The following is a 17,931-nucleotide window of genomic DNA, read 5'->3' on the forward strand; positions in this document are numbered from 1 at the left end:
AGAGAAAAATTCTTTTGTGTATCACACAAGGGGAAGGGGAAATATAACCATCTGAAATATGCCCAGATTGTTCATTGTCCATCAAAAAAAGTCCAGCCAGCAAGGAAAACAACTTCCTCAGAGCTTCATCCAACGAGGGGAATGGATAAACCTAACCCCAGCCCCTTGTAGCCTTTGTCTTACCCTAACGGGGCAAAAATCCCAGAGAAGCAGCACTTGCAAGGATCATGGGCCAGGCCACAGGCCCACTAGGAGACAAACCTAATCATACGATCCTGGGACACTTCCCCTCCCTCCATGCCTTCCTGCACCATTAACAGGGCTCCTGCATACTAGAGGATTACAGCTGAAAAAGCTGCAAGGCTGATTCATCATGAATTGGTGTGTCATCCTTGTGCAGGGGCCATACTCATTTTCTCTGTATCATTCTAATTTCCATATATGTGTGGCCCAAATGAGCACCACTGCAAGGCTGGTTCTTTTTCTTTCCTTTTCCTTTTCCTTTTCTTTTCTTTTCTTTTCTTTTTCCTTTCCTTTCCTTTCCTTTCCTTTTTTTAAAGACTGGTTCTTTTGAAGAAGGAGTCTCTAGGGAAACCCAAGGACAACAGGGGAAACATAAACAAGTACAGGAGAGGAAATTTCAGCCTCTGAGCCTCATTCCAAGCCAGAAAAACATAAAAACCTCTCATTAAAATGTTGTCTATCTCAGTTCTATTACCCAATATATGCCTGACATTTAACAACAACAAAAAAATTGCATGCTAAAGGAAAGGCACCGTCTGAAGAGAAAAAGTAGGCATTAGAACCACGCTTGGCTACAGCAGAGATGTTGGCATTACTGGACAGGAAATTTAGAGATTTTATTTTTGGGGGCACCTGAGTGGAGTTGGTTGAGCATCTGACTTCAGCTCAGGTTGATCTTGTGGTTTACGGGTTCAAGCCCCACATTGGGCTTTGTGCTGACAGCGCGGAGCTGGCTTTGGAGTCTCTGTCTCCCTCTCTCTCTGCCCTCACCTGCTCTTGAGTGCTCTAAAAAATGAATAAACATTATGGGGCACCTGTGTGGCTCAGTCAGTTAGGCATCCAACTTTGGCTCAGGTCATGATCCTGTTCATGATCTGGTTCATGAGTTCGAGCCCCGTGTTGGGCTCTGTGCTGAGAGCTTTAAAAAAAAAAATTTTTTTTAATGAGTAAACATTAAAAAAAAATTTAAAGATTTTATTTTTTAAATAATCTCTACACCAACATGGAGCTTGAACCCCAAGATTAAGAGTTGCATGCTCTTCCAACTGAGCCAGCCAGGCACCCCCCCCCCCCCCCCGCCCTTGGACAGGGAATTTAAAACAACTCTGGTTAATATGCTAAGGGCTGTCATGGAAAAAGTGGGCCACATGTAAAATTAGATGGATAGTGTAAGCAGAGAGATGGAAACTCTAAGAAAACAACAAAAGGAAATGCTAGAAAAAAAAATGAACAGAAATGGAGAATGGCTTTGGTGGGCACATAGGTGGAAAAAAAATCAGTGAGCTTGAAGATATGTCACTAGAAACTTTCCAAACTGAAATGCAAAGAGAAAAAATGAAAATAAAAAAAGAAAAGTAACAGAATGTTCAAGAACCACAGGACAATTATAAAAGATGTCACATATACAAAATAGGAATTCCGGGAAGAAGACAGGAGCAGAAGATTATACTTAAAGGGTAATGGCTGGGACTCACTGCCTATGTCCTGTGAGGTCAGTGGTGGCAGACATGTGGCTCAGAGGCCCAGGCACCCACAGCAGCAGCTCTGGGCTGGGTGAGCACCCTGTCACTGTTGGGGATGGGCCCAGTATAGCCAGCAACCCTTCATAGGCACCAGCCTCGGAGTGCTGCATCAGTGAGTGCGTCCAGGCACCAGGCACTCTGGGCTTGGTGGCTGAACCACTGTAAACCCCAGATATGTTCCCAACTTCTGGTGGTATGGCCGGTGTGCTCACAACTCATGGACACCTGAGCAGCATCCACCATGGCTATCCAGGAATGGGTGGCTGAACAGAATTGGAGCATGTAACCCAAACCCAGTGGGCATTCTGGGCCCCTTCTCTGCACAAGCACACTATGGATGCATTACAGGAACGGGACACAGAAAGGGACAGATATAGCCACAGAAGCTACAGGTGGAAGCCTGAGTTCCCTTAGCCAGAGGTAAGCCTGGCCATCTAGCCAGGCATCACAGCCCCTAAGCAACAGTGAGCTTTTGTTCTCAGCACAGAAATGAGTTCTCCATAAGTGACATAAGTCATTTACAAAGTAGTATTTGTGGCAAACTCATTTTTGCAATAACATAAGTGCTGGGAGGGGCGCTGTCTGGCTCAGTCAGTGGAGCATGCAACCCCTGATCTCCAGGTTGTGAGTTCAAACATGTTGGGTGTAGAGATTACTTAAAAATAAAATCTTAAAAAAAAAAAAGTGCTAAGAAAAACAGAGTGGGGCCCTGGCTTCCCAGAAAGCCATGTGGGTGCACTGGTGTGTCTTCATCATGGAAAAACACAAAAACAAAGAAACAAAAAAAACCCAAACAACAAACTGAGAATATTCCAAAAATTTTTTTTAATTTTTAAAAATATTTATTTATTTTTGAGACAGAGAGAGACACAGCATGAGCAGGGAAGGGGCAGAGAGAGAGGGAGACACAGAATGTGAAGCAGGCTCCAGGCTCTGAGCTGTCAGCACAGAGCCCGATGCACACGAGCCATGAGATCGTGACCTGAGCTGAAGTTGGACGCTTAACCAACTGAGCCACCCAGGCGCCCCGAGAATATTCCAAAATTAATGACAGAAACCAAATCACAAATTCAGGAATCTTAGACACCACCAATCAGGATAAATATAAAAAACACTCCACCTAGGCATATGATATTCAAACTGCAGAAAACCAAAGACAAAGAGACACTCTTGCAAGAAGCTAGAAGAAAAAAACAAAAACATAAAAGCAGCTCACCTATAGAGAAATAAGGATGGAAACCACTTCATATTTCTTGTCTGAAATCATGCAAGCAAGGAGGGAGTAGAATATTTTAAAAGGCTTATGTAGATCTGGGATTCTGACCTATACAGTTTTCCTTTTTTCTAAATATTTTTTTTCTTTGAATTTTTTTTAATGTTTATTTGAGAGAGAGAGAGAGAGAGAGACAGAGAGAGAGAGAGAGAGAACATGAGTATGCAAGTGGGGGAGGGGAAGAATGAGAGGGAGACACAGAATCCAAAGCAGGCTCCAGGCTCCCTCTCAGCACAGAGGCTGATGTGGGGTTCGAACTCATGAGCTGTGAGATCATGCTGTGAGATCATGCCCTGAGATGAAGTCGGATGTTAATCAACTGAGCCACCCAGGCGCCCCTGAAGAATTTCTTTTAACATTTCTTGCAAAGCAGGTCTCCTGGCAACAAATTCCTTCCATTTAAAAATTTGCATTTTTAAAAAATATTTTTAAAAATTTATTTGTTTTGAGAAAGAGAAAGAGAGATGGAGAGAACGATGTGGGGCTTTGAACTCATAAACTCTGAGATCATAACCTGAGCCAAAGTGGATGCTTAACTGAGACACTCATCCGCCCCAATTTTTTTTTAAGTAACCTCTATATCCAACGTGGGGCTCAAACTCATGACCCTGAGATCAAAAGTAGCATGCTCTACTGGCAGCCAGTCTGATGCCCTGAATTCCTTTAGCTTTTGCCTAAGAAAGTATTTCTCTATTTTTGAAGGATACTTTCACTAGATACAAAATTCTAGATTGGTGTTTTTTTTTCTCTTTCAATATGTTTAATAGGAGTAGTGTGAGGAGACACCCTTGCCTTGTGCTTGGGGACACATGTAGCTTCTCATCATTAACAATGTTACCTATAGGTTTTGTTGTTCTTGTTGATCATTTAATTGAAGTATAGTTGACACATACCTACAGGTTTTTTGTAGATATTCTTTGTCAAGTTGGGAAAGGTCCCCTTTATTCCTACTTTGCTGAGTCTTTATGATGAAAGGTGTTGGATTTTGTTAAATGTTTCTTCTGCATCTATTGATATGATCATGTGATTTTTCTTTTTTAGCTTGTTGATATGATGGATTACATTAATTGATTTCCTAATGTTGAACTAGCCTTGCATGCCTGAAATATATCCCACCTGGTCATGAGTATGCAATTCTTTTTTTTTAAGATTTATTAAAATTTTTCTTCATGTTTATTTTGAGGGAGGGAGGGAGGGAGGGAGGGAGGGAGAGAGAGAGAGAGAGAGAATGAATGAGTGGGGAAAGGGCAGAGAAAGAGGGAGAGAATCCCAAGCAGGCCCCATGCCGTCAGCGCAGAGCCCAGCATAGGGCTCCAACCCATGAACTGTGACATCATGACCTGAGCTGAAACCAAGAGTTGGATGCTTACCCGATTGAACTGCTCAGCTGCTCCTATTTTTTAATTTAGAGACAGACAGAGCATGAACAGGGGTAAGGGGCAAAAGGAGAGAGAGAGGGAGGGGCACCTAGGTGGCTCAGTTGGTTAAGCGTCTGACTTCGGCTCAGGTCATGATCTCAGTTTGTGAGTTCGAGCCCTGCCTCGGGCTCTGTGCTGACAGCTCAGAGCCTGGAGCCTGCTTCAGATTCTGTGTCTCACTCTCTCTCTGCCCCTCCCCTGCTCATGCTCTCTCTCTGTCTCAAAAAAAAAAAAAAAAAAAAAAAGGAGAGAGAGAGAGAGAGAGAGAGAGAGAGAGAGGGAATCGCAAGCAGGCTCCACACTTATCATGGAGCCTGACATGGGGCTTGATCCCATGACCCTGGGATCATGGCCTGAGCCAAAATCAAGACTCGGACGTTCAACTGACTGAGCCACCCAGGTGCCTTTAAATATTTTATTTTTATAATTTTTTTAATGTTTATTTTTGAAAGAGAGAGAGAGACAGAGTGTGAGCAGGGGAGGGCAGAGGGGGAGACACAGAACCCGAAGCAGGCCCAAGGCTCCAAGCTGTCAGCAGAGCCCAACGTGGAGCTTGAACCCACAAACCATGAGATCGTGATCTAGAGCCGAAGTCTGACACTTTCCGATTGAGCCACCCAGGCACTCCTTAAAGATTTTAAGTCATCTCTATACCCAACGTGGGACTTGAACTCACAACCCTGAGATCAAGAGTTGCATTCTCCACCAAGCCAGCTTGGCGACCCTATAATATTGTAGGATTTGATCTAATATTTTGTTGAATATTTCTGCATCTATGGCCATGAAAGATATTGGTTTGTAGTTTCTTCTTTTGCAGTATCTTTATCTGATTTTGGTACATTAGGATAATGCTGGCCTCAATAGAATCAGGTGCATTCCCTCTATTTTCTGAAGAGACTGTAATAGAGAATTCCTATCATTTCTTCCTTAAAATATGTGTCTGGTGCAATCATACACCACTGGATAGGTACTATCCAAATGAGTTGCAACTTATGTCCACACAAAACCCTGCACATGACATTTTATAGCAACTTTATTCATAGTTGCCCCAAACGGGAAGCAACCAAGATGCTCTTCATAGGTGAATGGGCAAACTATGGTATATCCATACAATGGAATATTATTTGGTGATGAAAAGAAATGTGCTGTTGTAAACAGGACAGTGGTGGTTACCAAGGGCTAGGAGGTGAGAGAAATGGGGAGATGCTCGTCAAAAGGTACAAGCCCTCACTTATAAGATGAAGGAGCTCCGGGGATGTAGTACACAGCATGATGACTATAGTTACTCTGTTGTATACTTGAGACTAAGAGTAGATTTTAAGTGTTTCCATTACACACACACACACACACACACACACACACAAATTTTGCCAATTAAATCTCAATAAAGCTGGAGGAAGAATGAGCTATCAAGCCATAAACAGACATTAAGTGGACTTAAATGCACATTGCTAAATGAAAGAGGCCAATTCTTTATATTTTCAATTACATGATATTCTGGAAAAAGCAGAACTATGGAGATTACACAGCAAAAAGATCTGTGGTTGCCAGCAGTGAGGGGGAGGGGAAAGGGGAATAGGTATACTGAAGGGAGAGAGGGTACATGGAGCTCTGTGTGCTAGCTACAGTTATTCTGTCCATCCAAAACGAATAAAAACAATAAAGTCTACTAAAAAAAAAAAATAAGGAAAAGAGCAAGAGGGACTGAGTGGCCAGATTTGAAGGAGACAAGCTCTCAGGAGATGCGGGGGTCAGGAAGTGACTAAGCTGGTTTGAGAACCATCAGCGAGAGATACAGGTGCCCCATGACCCAAGAGGATTCTGGCAGTGGTAAATTAACTGCTTTCCAGATTTAATGCATGGATTAGAGTCCTGGGGAGCAAAATGCAGTTGTAAATAAAGCCCAAGTTCTACTTTTTGCACAGAGTAAACATAAGTAAGCAGCACTGTCTGCAGCCTTCCCAGTCATGGATATGGCATCTTCCACGCAATGTTTTCTAATTGTAATGGTTGCCCTTCTCCAGCTGCCAGAGTAACACAAAGTATTAAACCTCTTGAGACCTGTCAACTGCATTTTAGAAATTCCTCTATGTACCAGGAGTGCTACGTGAATCTGGTGGACAGGACTATCAGCCTGAGTGGTGAGATGCTTTACGGGAAGGACTTCACGTCTCTGCTGTGAGGCCTTGGGCCTGTGGTCTCAGGCCTTTCCTCTATCCTCCAGTTTGTAATAACACCAGGTGGGCACACACAGCAAATTCACCCTTGGGGCTGGGTGCAGAGGGCCGAGCCTGGAAGGGTGTGGGGTCAGTGGGCTGGAGCAGTTCGCAGGGAGCAAGATCAGGGCCTTCTGCACAAGGGAGATCACTGTGACCGGATTCCTGAGGCCTATGGCTTCTGTCAAGGTGTGATGGAGGCAGGGACATGGTATCAAGGACCAGAGTGGAGGGGGCTCCCTTAGGGGCCTGGTGAGGCCCCCCAGAACCAGAAATGGATACCTGTTACCTCCAAGGAAAAACAAACCCAAAGCCCAACCAACAAAAAAGGAAAAGGGGAAGGAGAGCACTGGTGCAGAACCTGCTGCAGGCACAGGACACCTGAGTCCTGGGAGTCACTGGGAGGCAGGTGCTGCCACCCCAGTTCTACCAGCAGAGACTGAGAGCCCACATGGCTTTGCCTGAAGCCCCTTGGCTACCCAGCAGTGGGGTTGAGTTCAGGGCATTTCTGATAGCGGCCACTTGGGTGGTGGTAGGCACATCTGCCTTCCTTTGGGGAGCTCCTCTTGCTGGGGGAGACCTGTATTCTCCCATCTCAGGTGGGGCATGCCACCTTGATGACAGCATGCACTTATATTCAGACAGGGGAGCTTTCACACACATGCAGCCTCATCTATAGCACATGGGAAACACAGGGGGGTGTGAGGGGGTGTTTGGGCTGCCTTGGTGGGCTCCCTGCAGCCCCAGGCCAGTGCAGCCGCACACCACACTTGGGGAGGGAGTCAGCTATCAAATGGCGTCTCCACTGTCTGCTGAGTCTCATGGCCACATCTGAGAAAGGGGAAGACATGCTTGGAGTCTGACTTGTTCTTACAGACAAAATTAAATTGGGGGCACCTGGGTGGCTCAGTTGGTTAAGGAACTGACTCCTGGTTTTGGCTCAGGTCATGATCTCATGGTTCATGAGTTTGAGCCCTGGGTGGGGCTCTGTTCTGGCAGAGCCTGCTTGGGATTCTCTGCCCCTCCCCCCACTTGTGCATATGCACACACACACATTCTCTCCCAAAATAAACAAACATTAAAAAAAAATCTTAAATTGGATAGAATTCAACCAGGGGTGGCCCCTGCCCCTCCCTTGCAGAGTTCTGGTTCACAGTCCTGGGAGTAGCCCCAGAAATGAATGCACATGTGCCCGTGTTCACCTTTGAGAGAAAACAGTACAGAACAGGGGCTGAGGCATCCTGTTTCCTCTTCTGTCATGACATCATCTGCCTTTTTTGTCCTTCTGATTTCACTAAAATACTTGGCCTCACTCATCTGCATATTGCTGGCAGTAGCTACTTGTCTTTTTGGGGACTAAACTCTGGCAGCCTGGGTCCTCCTGTGACTCCTCCTGGTCCTGTGCTCCCCGCCAGGCACCGTCCTGGCCTTCCAGGGGCCCAAAGGGGAAACACTGTCCCCGTGGTACTATTCTAAGGCAAGTAATCACTGATGTGCGACTCCCTCCTTTTTGAAACCTGCTTTGGTCCAGCATCTCCCTTCTAACCAAGACATATTAAGAGCCAACGCAGCTCATTACAGCTTTAGGGACTTTTCCATCTAGCAATAATAGTGCCTCTTCTAATGCTGCGCGACTTGGCGCCTCTCATTCTTGTTTGCTCTCCTTTAAGCACTTGGCACGTTTGTAGTTTTTACTTTAGAAATAATTTAATGCCTGTCTTCACTGCCATGGGATGGGCACCATGAGGGCAGCTCTGCTTGTTTTGTTCTCTGCAATACTCACTGCGCGCAGTGAGTGCCTGACACTCGCCTGAGCTGAGCCCAGCACCAGCCCTGGCTTTGTTCCCTGCTGCCTTACAAGCTCATCTTTCTTATCTACTGCCCCACCCCAACCTTATTTGTACTTCCACTGTGATCTTAATTTTCCTACACTTCCAAACCAGGGTAGTCTTACCGAACCCACCTGCTGGACACTTCTGCTGGAAACTCTTAAGCTGTGGGTCCACCCCTGACCACTGTGACGTGCTGTCACCCAGGGCCTTGTTCTATTTCTTTGGTTCCGGCCTTTTGCAGTACTTGCTCCATTTTTGAATCCTCTAGGGCAGAAGCATGATGCTACTCATGGCAGGGTGACAGGTAAGGTGCTGGGTAGCCCCACCCTTGCTTACTTATAGGCGAATTGTACTGATTTCACAAAATGGCTCTGGTGATTAAGATATTTGAAACTCACTGCTGTGTGGGATGTGTGCACATAGCAAAAATTCAAAAGCAATTAAAAAACCAATCCCCATTCCCATCCCTGCCTTGCTTGCACTAGTGCCCTCCCCCCCCCCCCCCCCCCCGGGTAGTTGGTTCAATCTCAGAAACTCCACATTTTCTAGGCTATAGAGCCAGCTGGCTCCCCAAGGAATGAGAATACTTTAGTGTGGAAGTAGTGGCAAAGAAGGAAGTAAAGGCACTGTCCGGGGTTTAGAAGGGAAAAAAGGGGAGCAGAGATTTCTGGGGGTGGCAATGGGGCCACTGGTCTCTGACTCTCCAAGGCAGTTTGTCATCCTGGTGGCCCTCTGCGAGCAGACAGTCAGCTTATGTGCCCATGCTGCAAGTCTGCAGCAGAACTCCCACCAGTGCTTGGGCCCCAAACCTTTGGCCTTGGTGTTCCATGTGCCCCAGGGCCCCTGCACATCTCCTTGTCCCTCCTTCCCACCTGAGATGTGCCCTCCCAGTCCTCCCACCATTTCCACAGCTGATAAGAGGCTTTGTCACCTTTTGGTCTTACTAAAAAAGGGGCGATGGCTTCCCTGCTCCTCTGGCCAAGAAATGAAAAGAGAAAAGCATCTTTATACCCAACACGTGATGCATCTTGTGTTCCTATCACCTCCTTGGGCCTCTGTTTTGCCCAACCCTGCAAACCCAGCTAACGACACCACTGCACAGGGAAGAACATCCAAGCCCCATGGATCGGTACTTCACGACAGACTTATGGGCATCATCTCAATCAGGGCCTCGCAGAGATAGGCATTCTGCTCATTTCCACTTCTCATGCTGGCTCTCCTTTATTCTTGGCAGAGACCGTTTCCTACTTTACCTGAAAAAGACCTGTGGGGCACAACCTCATTACATTTCCTCCTCTCTACCTTTTCTTCAAAGGACTTTTGTCTTCAGCTTTTGTTGTGCCAGGCTCAGAGAAAGAGCCCCTTGTGCTGTGTCCTACTTGACCCACCCCTTACCTGGCTCTCAGCCCTGTGAAGTCCAGCAACATTGTCTGTCTATCTCTCCTCAGACTCAAATATGGTCAAGCCCGTCACCTATGAAAACCCTTCTCCTCACACTCCCCTGTGGACACACCCAATCCCTCTCCCTCCTGAACACTTGAGGTTTCAGGTGGGTCTGCACCTGCCTCCACCTGCTCTGTAACTCTGACCTGAGCTTGGCTTCTGCTCTTCTCAGAGAGCTGCTTGCTCTGTGGCCACTGGTCAGCTCTAAATGCTCTGGTTCTGATTAAATACAGAGAACCAACCAAGATGTAAGTCTGTGCTGCCAACTGGAATGGCTGCACTACTGTTAAGGTAAGGAGCTCATCATAATTAATGCGGAAAAAAACATGATTATTAATAACTTGTGCTGAATAAGAAAGATGATAATAATTGATTTCTGTAGGATGTGGACAACAACAAAGGGTGTTAATCTCTCAAAGGCAAAATGAATGTGACAATTCTATAAGCGTTTCAAATACCTATCAATTTAGGTGAGATAAGCTCACTTCCCTGAAGAAAATTTCAGACAGGTGATCCCCTCTCAGGTGAATAGAAAGCAGTTAGTTTGGTTAGCAGACATCTTAGTGCTACCTTACAACAAACAAACAAACAAACAAACAAACAAACAAACAAACACAATTAAATAAATAAAGCATTTAGGAAGATCTTCCATTTACTGTTTGTTTTGAGGTACTGGGCTAGAAACTTAAAATATATTTGTATAATCTTTACAACATGCAAGGTTCCACTTTACAGTCAAAGGTCTGAGCATACAGGCTGAAGCACAGAGCAGCACAATGACTGGCCCAAAGTCAGCTGCAGTTATAAGCAGAGGGCAGGTTTTGAACCCAGATTTACGGGCCCAAAGCCTGTGTTCCTTCTATACCACCAATCCAGAAAAATTTCCAGTGTTTCTGTCCTGTAAATAAGTCACTGTATGATGCCCCAAATTGAGAAGAACCAAATGTCCGAGAGTCCCTAATACACTCATGACATCTTGATCTGAAAAAAGAGGCTGTCAAGGACACCTGCCGTGGCGGCAGTGGCTGAAGTGCAGGAAGACGAGAAGAGATGCACATGGGTGCTGTGTCAGGACTCCCAGCACTGCCTTCTTACCCCCTCTATAGCCAAGTGTCTGAAGAAGAATCTGGAAAACCCGATACAGTGCTAAAATCCCACTGACCTCCAGAGCACCAGCTTATGGTTCTATCACTGATTACTGTAAGCAAAGTCAAAATATGAACACACTTACTTGGGAGGCATTGTAATAAAGGCCTAGACGACTTCATATTTTCACACATGAAATTCCAAGTAAACTATACATGCACAGTACTATGTTATTTTGGTAACACAGGGACAAATTTAATGATTCTAATTTTTTTTGTAGTTTTTTTTTTTTTACAAGTCAGGTGCCATAAACATTCAAATAATCCATCTTTTAAAAAGTACGTTTACAACATCAAAAGAATTAAGATGAAATATAAACCTTTCTACTTACAATTTTTATACAGATTAACCAAATCACAAATACCACAAATAAATGTTAAACTGTAACAATATAATGAATAAACATTCAGATTCTTAATAAAATCTTCCTTTAACATTTTTTTTTAACTTACCATTATACTAAATAATCTATGCAGAGTTTTGGGGTACAATACCAAGAAGGCACCAACAGTACAAAGCAGATACAAAGCAGTTTCAGAACTTTCTCGAGTGCTCTACACGCATAAACAGCACAAAAAAGGCAACGAGCTTCAGGTAAACCTGGTGCAACCCCAGAGAATTCCTTCTGGATTCTCAGTCGTTTCCAATCCATGATGCTGAGCTGGATTACAGTGAGAGAAACCACATATCTACTGTTACATGCTTCTCATCCGCACTATAGGAGTTATCATATTTCAAACACCAGCAGGACAATTTTAAAGCATAAATGCTTTAAAAATGTATAAGCAAAAGGATTACTCAGATTTTCAAAACCACTACATTTACAAAAATATTTCCCTTAAACTTGGGATTGCTCCAAAACATTGATTTACAAATATAAAAGTATTATGGAAGGACCCAAAGCATGTGTGCATATGTATGTGTGTATTAACATACCGTTTACCATACTATATAAAAGTTACCAATTTAAAAACCATATTAACATATAAGCAAATAAAGGTAAAACAGTCTCCTCTGAATGGTCTGAACATTATGTGGCATGTGGTGTGGGCAGTATACCTGGGTGACTCCTTACGTAGATCGAACCACTGACGAGCCATGTGGGGCTCCAAAAGCTGACAGGACCCTACACGCCCATCACCTATGCCTGCAGCAGCAGAACTGTGGACATACCACACACTGTGTACTGCACACAAACACCACGATATTCTTCTACCCATGCATCAAAATGGTCTGCATGTCTCCATTAGCTCTGAAGACTTGTGTCAGCGGAGTCATGAGTTCCCTCAAATTCATTCCACTGGCTTAGTTATTTTGTTTCCTACTAAATGAAAAGATTGGAATGTTTCAACAGGAATTTTTTGCTTGCTTTTTAGACACCAAAAAAAAGCCCTAAGTCTGAAAGTTTATTTGAGCTTACTAAGAATGGAGGCATTCAGTGTCACCAGTATGAATTTGGATACCTAATCAGGACATTTTTAGAGATGTTAAGAGGATCCAAATGATGAGCCTATCACACATAATAGCTAGTACTTTTCACAGGTACCTTGATTAGGACAATTTTCTGACCTGTTAAGCCAAGCTTGGCATGATTAAAAAAGCACACAACTTACGGCTACAGTGTTGCTGGAACGCAGTTAGTGGTTTCATGCCAATATGACTCCACAGTACCGTGGAGGGGATGGGAAAGCCCACAGTCCTCAAGTATTAGTAACCAAGGCTATGGCTTTCTGGTTAGAGGACTGCAGATTTACCTCCTAAAAATATTAACATTCCATTTAAAAAGTACAAAGAAAAAGAGTAGGAAAACTGTCAATGCTCCTTTTAAAATGGAAACTGACTCATCAATGTCTCAAGTAACAGTCAAACCTCTATCCTCTCAGTGCCCTGCAGACCTTTCCATGGCAGCTCTGAGCATAAAGTGAAAAACCACATACTTTTGGGCAAGAATCTAGATGCGGTTCTGATCTCTGAGGCGGAGTCTGCCATCCTTCGTTAGCCCGTGAGGTGTGAGCACCAGCACCCTGGGCCAGGTGGTGTGGGCCAAGTGACACCGGGCAAAGCTTCCCAGCACCCGGCTGTGCCCAGCTGGAGGCTTGGGGCACACAGGCAGGCCCTCTTTAGAAAGAACCAGAGATTCCAAACTGAGATGTCTGGGCTTCTTCATCAGAGTTTGACAGTATTTTAGACCTATGATTTGAGTAAAGAAACATGTCAGAGTTGATTCTCTGCTGTGCAAAGGGAAACTAGGACCCTACAGAAATGCCTTCTAAATCATTTTATGTAAACCAGTGTCGGGGCAGTGCCCGCATGGGAAGGGGAAGCCCACAAGCATTTCTGCTCCAAGCACAAACTGAAGCTGACTGTCCATTTGGACACGCTGATCCAGAGGAAATCAACACTGAATCTTAACATGAATATGAAGATCGAAGATGTACATTTATTTCCATGAATTACAAGTGCATTTCTGTTCATATTAGCAGGCAGTCTTTATATAACCCATTCTCCATTGCTGTCAAAAATCAAACAAGAAAAAAAGGACAGCTGAGAAATAAGAAGCTAAAAATAGAATTAGTTTTCCTAAGTGATCTGCTGGATAGCATTTTCCGTGGAACACAAACTCAGAGGTAACAATAAATTTTTCGTTTCAATCATAGGCATGTGGCACTTGGACAGTCATCTCTGCACAGAAAGCTGTAACAGTCATGCGAGGGTACAGTAATTATTGAACAAGGCAAATTTCTCACCACAGAGAGCAGTGGGGGAGTCAAGAGGAGGCACCGCACTGGGACAGAACACCAAGTCAACGCCACAGTGTGCAGTGGCAGGAACAAATACTTAAAGAGATCAATATAATATGGGATAGAGCTCCAAACATGATTTAGTGCTAGCTTTTTCTCATGGTCTTAGCTCAGCAGTATCAGAAACATTTGAGAGTACTTGATGACAGAACAGTGCTTCACATCATGAGCTCATGAAGGCTTTATTACAAATTGTTATATCGTAGGTTGAAAAATGAACTTGAGATGCTGACATGCTGTAGGAGGAAAAAGAATTGTACACTTTCTCATTTAAAGACGCAGGGCTCCTCTCTAAATCCTGAGGCATTGAATGTGGTTACACTGGATGTGGCACACCACTTGACGTAGCTTGGGGTATACGTACACCTGTGTGTGGAGCTCTGCCCCGTGACAGAGACTGGTGTGGCCTGCTGGCTGCTTCTCCAGACACTTTCCTTAGCACCCTGCTGTGACCTGTGTACATCTCTCACTAAATCCTGAGTGCAGCTGCCACTTTAAATCGTTCTGCATAAACCTTGGAAACAGTACTGCAGATAACACATTTTGGCAAGTGTTATACCTCTGTAAATGGTACAAGTAACCACAATAAATCTACAGAGTGAGGCAACTGGATGCAGTACTTCTTTCTTTAATTTAGAAAAATGATTGAGTTTCCTAAAAGCTGGGCAAATAGCACAGACCTTAAATATGTTAGTGACTAACATGATATGAGAAAAGACACGGGCAAGCGCCCCCAAAGATTCCCGAGACGGGAGCACTCACCGCAGGCTGCAACGTCATCCCAGGTGTTTCCACACATTCCTGCTCTGGGGACACGCTTACGGTGAAAAGTGCAAATAAGGGGCTGTCACTGACTTAAAGTGCCCTAGGTAGTAGCCTTCCCTATCATAAAATGAGATGCCAGTGACGAGAGCCAATTTGGAAAGAACTATCTCTGGTGTGACTGCATGGGTCAGCAGGGCGTCACCTAGGAAGGATTCAGAAGAGGGAGGAACCACTGCATCTTTCAAACCAGAAAGCGATTAGTGACTAAAGCAACGGTAAGCAGTAGGTGCACTGAAAGTACATACTGCCACAGGTCACCGGTGGGTGACACACACAGGGATGCCAGGAACAGTTCTCTGGACTGAAGGAATTCTTTGAAAGCATAAAAGCCACAACTACCAGAAACCGCCCCTCCGAACGGCTCAAAGGAGTCAAGGTGGATAAGCCAAGACGGGCTGGAGACAGGACCGGGGTCAAGAACTGGGAAGAACAACACCGATGTCTGAGCACATCCAGTCCTCTGAGCCCTTGTCCTGTTGAAAAACAAACAAGCAAGTCTATGAGTTAAGAATGACTCACATTAAAACAACATTAGCAGCAGCATTAGGAAAATGGAGAAGTGAAAAGAATGAACCAACATCATTACAAAAACTGGAAAAGTGAAGAAAAAGAAAAAGAAAAAAAAAAAAGCAAAGGAAAAAGCACTCCTGCAATAAGGTCGTTTCACCTGGAACCACTCAGCCTATGCACCACAGGGCAGCTCCTAAAGGGCAGGCTCTGCCTTCAGTCTGTGGGCGTCTCTTCTCGGACACTTCAGAGGACGTTTCTGTGACACTCACAGGGAACACACACGCATCCACCCCATGTTCCCAAGATGCCTTTTATTAACATGATACCCACCACTCCTATGGTCAAAACCAGAATCTGAAGATCTTTTTAAAGAACACACATTTATGCAAAATGCTTGTCTGCTGCCTCCTATTCTATTTTTTTTTTTTTTAAAGTAATCTCTATGCCTAAAGTGGGACTCAAACTCACAACTGTGAGATCAAGAGTTAAGTGCTTCACTGACTAAGCCAGCCAGGCACGCCTGCTGCCTCCTATTCTTACCAAGTTTCTTTTCCTCTCTAGATGACCAACCAGGTAGGACAGAATCAACCACACAGCGTCAAGTGTGTTGTTTTAATGCTCAAGTTTCCGCTGTTGACAAAACAAGACTAAAATGAAGTGCTGGTTGAAGTATGAAAGTTGGCGGGCCTAAATGCCGGTGAGGCAGGGAACTGTGGCTTGGTTCCCACGGGCAAGAGATGGTTCTTATTGCCCAGGTCAGAGATGATCTGACAGCTATTTCCCCACCAGGTCTCCAGGACAGCACCCTGAAAGGCAGCAGGTGGCACCTGAAGATAGCCTTAGCTCATTTACTACACTTGACAGGGCCCACCTGGCTCGCCAGATGTCTGCATATGGGTCTCCTGCAAGAGGTCCACTAGGATCGTCACACCATCAAAGTGCAAGTAGCACGCATCTGCCCTCATTATTGTGGTATCTCTATTTTCCTTGAAGAGGTCACATTACAAATCAAACCTACCTTAACCCTTTATAGACTAGCAGTTCTCAAGGGTGAGCATCAGGATCCTCTGCAGAGCTTGTTAAAATACAGATTGCTAGGGGGTAGGGCACAGATGGGCCACACTTTTGAGAACCACTGCCTAAGACATCCATATGTAATGAATTAAGTTCATCCCCAGGTCTCCATTAGTTTTGTATCACCCCAGGGAGAAGTGAAAATATTACCACCCCAGTCATGTTCTGTGCTCTTGGTTCTGATGAAGCAGCCTGCTTGAGATGGCTGGGAAGGTAACTAAGTGTGTCAAAATGCAAACAAAATATACCTTTTCTTTGGAGAGACCCTTGTTGTTGTGAAATGTTTGCTAGTATGATCCAGCAGAATGTCACTTTGGTATTTCACAAAGCACTTTTGGACAAGATGGCTTTTACCTACCATTCAAGAGTCAGGGCAGGAAGGATGGGTCTTATAACCCAAATCTGTGATGGGGAGACGGGCTCAGAGATGGGAAATGACCCCTCTCTAGAGGTACGCTGTTCTGAACTGCAGCCAAACCTATCGGCTGGGAGAAAATTAATCAATCTACCTGAGAAAATTCACCAACAGGCAGATGAGGGAGAAAGGCAGGTACCAGCCTCTGAGAACAGGAGGCCTGTCACAAAGTTAACCACATACACATTCTTAACTTTAGTGGACACATTTCTAAAACTGACCCACTTCAACAAAATATAATGAACATACTTTGATTCTTTAAGACCACTCAGGGCATCAGTAAAGCCTGTGAGCTTTATCCAGCAAGCAGGGGCTTCCTCTGGAGTAGTCTTTGTCATCCCCGCCCCCATAGGGGTCCCTATGGCTGTGCTCTGAGGTCCTGTGTGGGCATGTTTTTCAGCTCTTTCCTACGTAGCTGGGCAGTCAACATCACCCTTCTCTAATGTTCCTGTATGCTCCCAACACCTGCATCTCCCTGACTCTCCAGTTTGTAGCTTCTCATCTCAGTGTTATAGGCTGGGAACTCAGTGACACTGCTGCACAGTATTATGAACGAGTGCCTTGACCTTTTCCAGGGCACAGAACTACCCCAAGGCAGTGTGGAACGCTTATAAGAAAATGGGATTCTTGGTCCAAAAGACCTGGGCCTAATTTTGCCACCAGGATACAATCTTCAGGAAAATGCTTAAACATGTACATCTTCGGTTTCCTCGATCATAAACATGGGCTGTATGCTGACTTGCTACTGTAATCGAGAAAGCATGCACAGCAAAGTGTTAATCACAGAATCTAGGTGGTGGGAATGTGGGTTTTTATTGTAAAACTCAAATTTTCAGAATAAAAATTGTAATTTAAAAAACAGTGAAAGTAATGTATAAAAATCAAATTATGCTTACACCTGAAGTTAAAGATTGTTATGTCAATTATAATTCAGTAACAAAAAGTTGGGGGAAAAATTAGGCTATAAAGCAAACTAAACACACAGTGACCGTCTTTGCCACCCCTTTCCCTGGTAACAAGTCCCAGTCCTGGGCTTGTAGAACTGGGGTGGACCTTGGCAGCTGCCTGAACCTCAGCCTGTTAATTTGGACTTCAGGAGGCAACAGGCTAGCACCCATGCCCTGAAGCTCCAGGAGCATCCTTGCCTTTGTCTTGGCCCCCCGCCCGTGGCTGTTGCACTGCCCTTTTCCTCCAGTAGCTGGGCCGGTGATC

General features: G+C 44.7%; 1 protein-coding gene and 1 pseudogene across 2 annotated transcripts in view; both read right to left on the reverse strand.

Annotated features, from left to right (window-relative positions):
• Positions 1 to 349: 349 nt before the first annotated feature.
• Positions 350 to 462, reverse strand: LOC132666195 (U6 spliceosomal RNA; annotated as a pseudogene).
• Positions 463 to 13,514: 13,052 nt separating this feature from the next.
• MAPK1 (mitogen-activated protein kinase 1) overlaps positions 13,515 to 17,931 on the reverse strand; it is a 106,196-nt gene continuing 101,779 nt past the window's right edge. For both annotated transcript variants that reach the window (XM_060613099.3, XM_060613100.3), the window contains exon 9: positions 13,515 to 15,193. The gene's annotated coding sequence lies outside the window, so the exon portion shown is untranslated. The remainder of the gene's footprint in view (positions 15,194 to 17,931) is intronic.

This window comes from Panthera onca, chromosome D3, assembly GCF_046562875.1.
Source record: "Panthera onca isolate mPanOnc1 chromosome D3, mPanOnc1 haplotype 2, whole genome shotgun sequence".
In the NCBI taxonomy this organism is placed as follows: domain Eukaryota; kingdom Metazoa; phylum Chordata; class Mammalia; order Carnivora; family Felidae; genus Panthera; species Panthera onca.